The 8,237-nt window shown below is 46.0% G+C and overlaps 1 long non-coding RNA gene across 2 annotated transcripts; it reads left to right on the top strand.

Annotated features, from left to right (window-relative positions):
• The first annotated feature begins 2,040 nt into the window (after nt 1-2,040).
• Nucleotides 2,041-7,582, top strand: LOC142924822 (uncharacterized). Of its 2 annotated transcripts, none has more exons than XR_012941902.1 (4): nt 2,041-2,214; nt 5,581-5,821; nt 6,424-6,559; nt 6,954-7,582. It is a non-coding gene; the product is annotated as an uncharacterized LOC142924822 (long non-coding RNA). The 2 variants fall into 2 exon arrangements; XR_012941901.1 differs by lacking the exon at nt 2,041-2,214 and adding an exon at nt 3,959-4,512.
• The last annotated feature ends 655 nt before the right edge of the window (nt 7,583-8,237 follow it).

Genomic DNA, 8,237 nt, shown 5'->3' with positions numbered 1-8,237 from the left:
GGCTGTGCAAATCCACGTTGTGCCGCATCGTACCTGGGCCAGGGTAGATTGAAATGATGACGTCGAAAAGTCTTGTGGCACCGTTGAAGGCTGAGCCTCATGCCCCTCCGCTCCCTCCTCCTCATTCATTCTCTCCACGAGCTCTGCATAGGTAATGTGGGGGTAGAGGGTTCATTGCATTAGGGACAGGGGAGGCAGGTGCAGGGATGGGAATGTCAGTAAAGAACCGCACATGGTACTCATGTGTAAAGCTTTCTCATAAATGTCGACGCTGCTCCAGTGTGAGTACACCTGTGGTATAAAGTTGTATTACCATTAGGGGACTTTTACCCCATTGAATATCGTACACTTTAACAAAGCCGTGCCCAGCATGGTCAGACACAAACCAGGGCAAAAAATATTAGTTGGAATATGCAAAGTCATTTTTGCCCTGACAGCTTGTCAGCTATACTCTTTGGTTCTTTCGGTAAAGTCACGTAGGTGGAAAAAAAAAATAGAAATAGAAATAAATCACGACGTTTCGAATGCAACATAAGCACTCATCATCAGGTGTGACAACCACAGCAAGGAAACTGTTTTACTGAAGTGGGAGAGAAACCAGGGTTAGGGCAGTTAAATAAGTCAGAGAGGGGGAGAGTGGGGGGTGAATGGGGCGAGGAGTGCGAGCGCTGTAAGCGCTGCAGAGACGCTGAGAGTAAAAAAAGAGGCAACATAATTACTGCCAAGATGGAAGCTTGTCAGCTTCTGCGAGAGCTTCCCCGTGACCACACAGATCATGGTGGTTACTTGACCACATTTCAATTGAAGTGCTGTCGTCCCGACAGTTCTGTTCCTTCATCTGAAGAAGGCCACTTGTGTTGTGGCCAAAACGTCGTGATTTTTGTTGTTTTATTTTTTACCTACGTGACTTTACCCAATAGAACCAAAGAGTATGGATCCTTGCAGTCACGAAAGCTTCAAATCCACATTTCACCACTCTGGTTAATGTGGGTTGGTGAAGACGTATAGTATGTATAGTACAACCAATTTTGATGGACTGCCCTTTGCTGCCCACCATGTAGCCCGACACTACACTTTTAGACCTGTTATGCACTATCCTGGCTCAAACCCTGCTGAGCGTCCGATTAAAACACTGACGAGATCTCAATATTTAAAAGTGGCCCAAAGCCCCGTCATAGCACGAACATTACACTTTACCTATCTCAACAAATGTGGACATCATGAATCTTTGGTCTAATCTCAGATCTTGTGAGTTAGAACTCGGGGGCTCCTCATGCACAGCCAGCCAAGGATAACTCCCCGCTATAGTGACGTCACAGGAAAAGGACGTGACGTCACCTAAATATGGGCGTGGTCAAAAGCGGCCCCATCCCCCGCTCTTCCCGACCTTGCTTCCCCCCTTGCCGAGGTTACCCACATGAACAATAATAATAAATCATAGATGTACATTATGAAAGAATCAATTATTTTTCACAAAACTGCTCCTGTACGACCTTTTGCCAATCCCCTGCTGGAGAGCCTCTTGACGATCGCACGAATCGTGTTGGTTATTTGCACATACTTCACCATGCCGGTGAGTATGGGTTGGTAAAGGAAAAGGAGGAGCATTAACGTACAAACAAAAAACTATTTTACTAGAATGCCTTCTGCTTCCCATCATGTAGCCTGTAACACCTGGTATGCGCTATCCAGACTCCAACCTCCTTAACGTTAGATGGAGACATCTGGCACATCCCCAGCAGTTTTGTCTACAGGCTCAACATATAACACAAACACACATCTCTAACACTAACGTTAAACTTTACCTATCTCGACGAAGGTAGACATCGTGAATCTTTGATTTTTTTCGAATTCAGAGTCAGAAGTCAGGAGCTCCTCGCGTGCACAGGCAGCCCACGATAAAGTCCGACCCAGAATGATGTCACCGTGACGTCGGTTCAATATAGGCGTGGCCTGAATGTGGGTGTGGCCAACGGCGGCGGCTTCCCCGCCCCCCGCTGCCCCTCCCCGCAGGTTTCTCTCAACCCTCAGTGCGCATGCGCGGGCGGCATGTCTCGGACATCGCCTTCAGCGGCCGTTGGCGACGCGGTGGTTGTGGCGGGAAAATTAATTAAAAAAACTTCTCCGAATAACCGCGACCTTTAACTACCCTCACGGATAATCCACACGGATCTCTGGACGGCAAGGCGAAGACGATCAATGGAATAATCTCCGGTGAGAGACGGAGAGAGATGGGCAGGCGTGAGGGCGAGCCAGGTTCAACTTTGTTGAACGCTGAGCGCAGAGTGAATGGGGTTTATACTCTTTGGTTCTATTGGGTAAAGTCACGTAGGTGAAAATAAAATAACAATTTTCACCTACGTGACTTTACCCAATAGAACCAAAGAGTATGGATCCTAGCAGCCACGAAAGCTTTAAATCTAGAATTGAATGGGGTTTGCTTCACTCAGCACGCGACTTGGACACTTCGGTGTGCAAAGTGTTGTCTGGTTGTGCCGTGTAAAGGAGGAGGACATTCAGTAAATGTTTTTGGTTTGTTAATGTGAGTGTGTGGCACGGTAATGGACTGGGTACGACTTACAACACAAGTTCTGCTCACATTGCACGCTAAGGGTTAGCACGGCGATTACTACGTGTGCATTTATTAGTTATTGTTTATGTTAAAAGTAGTATTGATTGTTAAGACAATAATGTTTAGTATTTGTAGGTGAATCATTTCAATATTGTACAGTATAGCATTGTCCTGCTGTGTGGCTCTCACGTGGCGGGCATCAGTGCAGCAATATCCAGTACGTGGTTGTAATGTACTTCTATAGCCCCCTGCCACCAGTGCAGCAATATTCAGTACGTGGTTGTAATGCACTTCTATAGCCCCCTGCCACCAGTGCAGCAATATTCAGTACGTGGTTGTAATGTACTTCTATAGCCCCCTGCCACCAGTGCAGCAATATTCAGTACGTGGTTGTAATGTACTTCTATAGCCCCCTGCCACCAGTGCAGCAGTATTCAGTACGTGGTTGTAATGCACTTCTATAGCCCCCTGCCATCAGTGCAGCAATATTCAATACGTGGTTGTAATGCACTTCTATAGCCCCCTGCCATCAGTGCAGCAATATTCAGTACATGGTTGTAATGTACTTCTATAGCCCCCTGCCACCAGTGCAGCAATATTCAGTACGTGGTTGTAATGCACTTCTATAGCTCCCTGCCACCAGTTCAGCAATATTCAGTACGTGGTTGTAATGTACTTCTATAGCCCCCTGCCACCAGTGCAGCAATATTCAGTACGTGGTTGTAATGCACTTCTATAGCCCCCTGCCACCAGTTCAGCAGTATTCAGTACGTGGTTGTAATGCACTTCTATAGCCCCCTGACATTGTGCAGCAATGTTCAGTACATTGTTGTAATGCACTTCTATAGCCCCCTGCCATCACCAAATTCACACTGACCAGCGTGGTGAAGTACGGTAAATAACCCCTCCCCCTGGGAGCTGCATAGCATGGGACAGCTGTCAGCCAGCAATGGATTGAAAAAGGAGCTGTACTCTGCACACGTTGTTATTCAGGGTAGGGTAAGGAACTTGGAGGTTCGGTATGCATAATGTGCTCGGAAAGTATTGTATTCTGTATGTGTGTTGAATCTCTTTCGCACCGTACCAAGCCCACCGTGCTCTTCGGAGGTGCGATTATATGTAAATATAAGTAGTCATACTACTGTAATACCACTATTAATATGTAGCATTCATTTTATTAGTAGTACTGTAATTTGTTGATATGCAGGTGTACATGCCAAACGTTAACCAATGTTAAATGTTAAGCCTTCTCTTTTGAATACAGTGTGTTTTAAACATGGAGTTGTCTCCAGCTAATTCTTAAATGTATATTATTCATAATGTAGTAGTAGGCAGGTAGAGCATTTATGACACTTCAATTGTACATAGAGCTTGCAGGTGTGATGAAGGAAAGCATGGGAAAGGCTGGAATTTTTGTTGAAAAAAGGACAACAGCCACAGTAGCTTAAGAGACCTAACGCTGAAGCTGCTAACGCGAAGTGGTCGACACTGGCCCATGCGTTGTGACGTCGGACCCACTTTCCGCACACAGCAGCTCCTCATGGTGCCCCCCATACCAGGACCAGTGGTGACCTGGTAGCCACAGCGATTCCTCTCCCTGGCCCCATCCGGTTCGGGCATCCCAAATCGTACAAAATGAACTGCAACGGTGGTGAGACAAACAGCCCTTCGGGCGACAGCACGGTGACGGACACAAGCCCTCGCGGCAGCCAGGGCAGCTCGCTGCTCCGGACCGGAAGCGGGGGCTAGCACAGCCCTGTGGTGTGCGGAGAGCAGTGCTGCTCGTAGGCGAGCGGTGCGCTGGACGCCTACATCGAGGACTTTGAGCAGAGCGGAATCTGTGCGTCACCGCCATCCAGGATACGTGCAGAGCACAGCGCCGCGCAGCATAGCGGAGCGGAGACGCGTGGAGGAGAGGAGGATGCACAGTGTGGATGAGGGTGGGTTGCGCCTCTCGCCACGCGAGGAATCGCTCCGTGGTGCTTGCGCTCGAGTGGCTATCGAGTGTGCAGGCGGTGCAATGGTATCGAAGCTATAGTAATAGGTTTTTACCCTTTTATCTGGCACAAACACTGACACCTTTATACAAGGGATCATGTTTGCAATAACCACAACACAAGTAGTCAAAATGCAAACAAAAAAGACAACTGATAATATGCACTGTCCTTGAATTTGATTGGTCCACACCCGAGACGGCTTTTCTGAGATCCCAGTCTCCACTGGTGTTGGACCAGAAGACGCCAAAAGGCGTCTTCTTATTCTTAGCGTCTTCTTGTTTGCATTTTGACTACTTGCGTTGTGGTTATCGCAAACATGATCCCTTGTATAAAAGTGTCAGTTTTTTTGCCAGATAAAAGGGTAAAAACCTATTACTATATCTTGTTACTGGCAAAGGAGGTCTCATAAGGTATCGAAGCTAGTTGACTGGATGGGGGATAATTGGAGAGGAGAACCCCATTTTTTTTGCTTGTACTGGGTGCTTGTCAATTATGCTATGCTATCATGAATGTAATGTAATTCCCCTAGAAAAAAAACCCTTAATAAGGTCTAAAGATACATTTTCGTGAGAGTCCCACACTGGGATGCTTGGCAAATTCCATTAATGAGTTCATTTTATGTCAGAGAAAACTATCCACAGTAAGCACACGCATATGAGAGGATAGCATAGGTCTGAACAGATAGGTTGGTGCATGCATTTCTTTCTCCTGTCATCTTCCAGCAACTTCACTGATTATCGAGTTTGTAAAGTTTGTGAAATCTAAGTGATCCTCCAACCTTTGTGTCAAAATTTGCAGATCCTAGACTGGACACATCTGAAGTTTAAACAATAACAGCTCATGCACTGATTTATCCCATATTCTCACAAACTCCACAAACGGATAACATCATTAGTTACTGATGGTGCAAAGTAAGGCAACATTGCAGGATTGCCGTTCAGGGGTCAAGGAATCTAGGGGAGAGCAAATTCATTGTGTACCAGTAAAATGTCTGTGGGTCTTACATTGCAGGTGGCATGCTGCTTGTGGAGGACCTCATCTCGGGCACGTGCAGCCTCACTGCTGCGCTGCAGCGGTCGTGGCTCATAGCCCGACGGTCAGTCTAACCACGGACCAGCTCCTAGCGGCGCCAGTTGACGGTTCCTCCAAGTCCTTGCTCCGCTCGCCTGGCGCCCACCGAGACCTCGCAGTGTCGCACAGAGGCAAGCGGTCATCTCTCGGGGTCACCGCGCACAGCCTCGGCGCATCATTGGTGAGGGGCAATAAGCCAACTAAACGGTTGAGCTCAACAGCGAGAAGCAACAAGGCCGTGATGCCATTAAATTTGTCGGCAAAGCCCGAAAATTATTTCTTTTCTAACCAGACGAATGTTTTGTTGTACTTACGGAGCAGTGAAGCAACTAGGCGTGAGCACTTGCCGAACGGCGGCTGTGCGACAAGTACCTATCTCAGGTGGTTGACAAGCCAAAAGGATAAGCTGGATGTGTCGGGGATCACGAGCATTCCTGAGCTCAGGTACCCGGCCTGGCTGCGTGACTGCGATGTGGACTCCCAGACCAGCAGCCACGAGACGGATACCAGCACAAAGAGAGCAGGTGCCGCTCAGAGCCCGCAAAGCAGACCAAAGTACCCAGAGTGGCTCAAAGTTTTGGATATCTCCGGCCTTACGAATGTAGCCAACGAGGAGCCCGTGTCAGAGGACAATAGATCCCTAGGTGTGTGTATATATATAGTCTGTATATAGCAGATGACATTTCATATGTTTTCAGGTACATATTCAGTCTTTTCTCACAGAGACGGCTGAGCGGCCACCCATGTGGTTGTGACGTGCGATGCGTGATTCTTGATGCACAGCCTCATTGGAGGAGCTGCTGAGCAGGGCGCACATGGAGTTGGACTCCCCCGGCTTGGAGGCCCCCTCCCCGGGCAGCTTCAACACGGACGTCTTTCTAGGGGCTGATCGTCCCTGGGAAAACCCCTCCACGCCATTGTGAATTTATCTTTATATCCACACTCACGCACAGCATAGAGGCTGCACCGCCTCTAAGTATGATGTCAGATTTTGAATGTTATAAGCTAAGCAGGTAAGCCTGGTTATTACTTGGATGGGAGACTGTTTTGAAATAGCATATATTATAGATTTTGGCTGCTAGGTAACCAGGAGTTAGTAATACGGCAATGGAATCTTGAATCTATATCCGGAGTTTTGCATTTTACTCCCTCTGTTTTCACCGGGTTCTCCGTTTTCCTCTCACATACCACTCGCTGATGAAATTTGCAAAATATCACTGCCAAACCCTCCTGAGACTTGGTGAGATTTTTCTGGCTTCCACCTTGATAATAAGTCAACCAAGTAATTTTCTCTCAATCGTGTCTCTTCTCAGGGCCGTGTACCACCTGTCGCGTCTGAAAGAGCTGGTTGACACCATCAAGGAGAACAAGGATGGCTGACTACCCATGATGTAGAAAGCCCGAAAGCATTTTATGGCGGTGGTCGAGGTTTCTACTCAGAAGGATACGTTCGCTTGGTCCTGCTAATTCATGGTTGTTAAACATCAATGGTACTTCAGGTGCTGTGGTGTGAATCGCAATTACTTGTGAACTTGTGGGGCCCATGGGGCACAGTAATTGCCCTGTTAATGGAAGTGCCACAACAAAGTATTGGAAAAATGTGATAAAGTTCGTTCAGGGTTGGAGTTATTGAATGGTTGCAGCAGTATTTTGCACAGCAAATCCATACAGACTCAAATGTCACTTGAAATAGAACGGATATGTGAACAATATTGTGAGCACAACTAAACTAATTTTGGTTTTAGCCATTTTGGAAGGAGACTACTTTATTGGGAACATACATGCTAGTATTTGTGTAGTTATAAACATTTGGGAAATCACTGTAAAAGTACATTTGCTTATTTAGATTGCACTATACCTGTATTGTAAAATTTCAGAACCTTTTATGTAATTTGTAATCAATAAACCAAAGTTGCATATTGTATGCAACCCATGACTTGGATTGTTTTTATCATGTCTTGTTTAGCATGGTTGGTTATGTACAGTGTGAAAGAAATTCAACATACATTAAATATTTTCTGATATTTGAATGTTTATATTGTACATGTATATTTATTTTACAATAAATCTGAGACAAAGGCTTATACACATGGAATTGAAAATATTCAGCTATGATTTGTATTTCTCAAGTATTTTAAGAAAAGTCAGCGAGTCTCGTGACATGTCTTCACATTTGGGAGTGATGATTGTGATGGATATACAGGCATTAACCTGCTTACATTCCTAGAGTATGTAAGGTGAATTTGGGCATTCTGGGTGATTGGGTTTTAGGCCAAACACAGGCAGATGGTGGGGGATAGATGTTTTCAAGCATCTATTAATTATTCATCGGCATGTACTATCTTACTATGATGTAAAGTTCAAAAACATGGTTCATGAAGGGAATGGAATAAAAACTCAACTGTGCACAAGTATGGAGGAATTAATACTTGGAATTCAATGCAAAGATCTGGCCATATGGCGTTTACTGGGCACCAGGGTTGCCAAACAACACGTGAAAGATGTGTATCAGGCACAGCCTCTGCATTATGAAAAAAATATCACTTCCTGAAGAAGTGTATTTTGCTTCTCCTGTCTTAGGTCACCATCAAAATAAA

Source organism: Petromyzon marinus, chromosome 17 (genome assembly GCF_048934315.1).
Source record: "Petromyzon marinus isolate PM22_M1 ecotype Great Lakes invasive population chromosome 17, UKy_Petmar_22M1.pri1.0, whole genome shotgun sequence".
NCBI lineage: Eukaryota > Metazoa > Chordata > Hyperoartia > Petromyzontiformes > Petromyzontidae > Petromyzon > Petromyzon marinus.
Note: the sequence above shows the minus strand (reverse complement) of the source record. Positions and strands in the feature narration are given on the sequence as shown.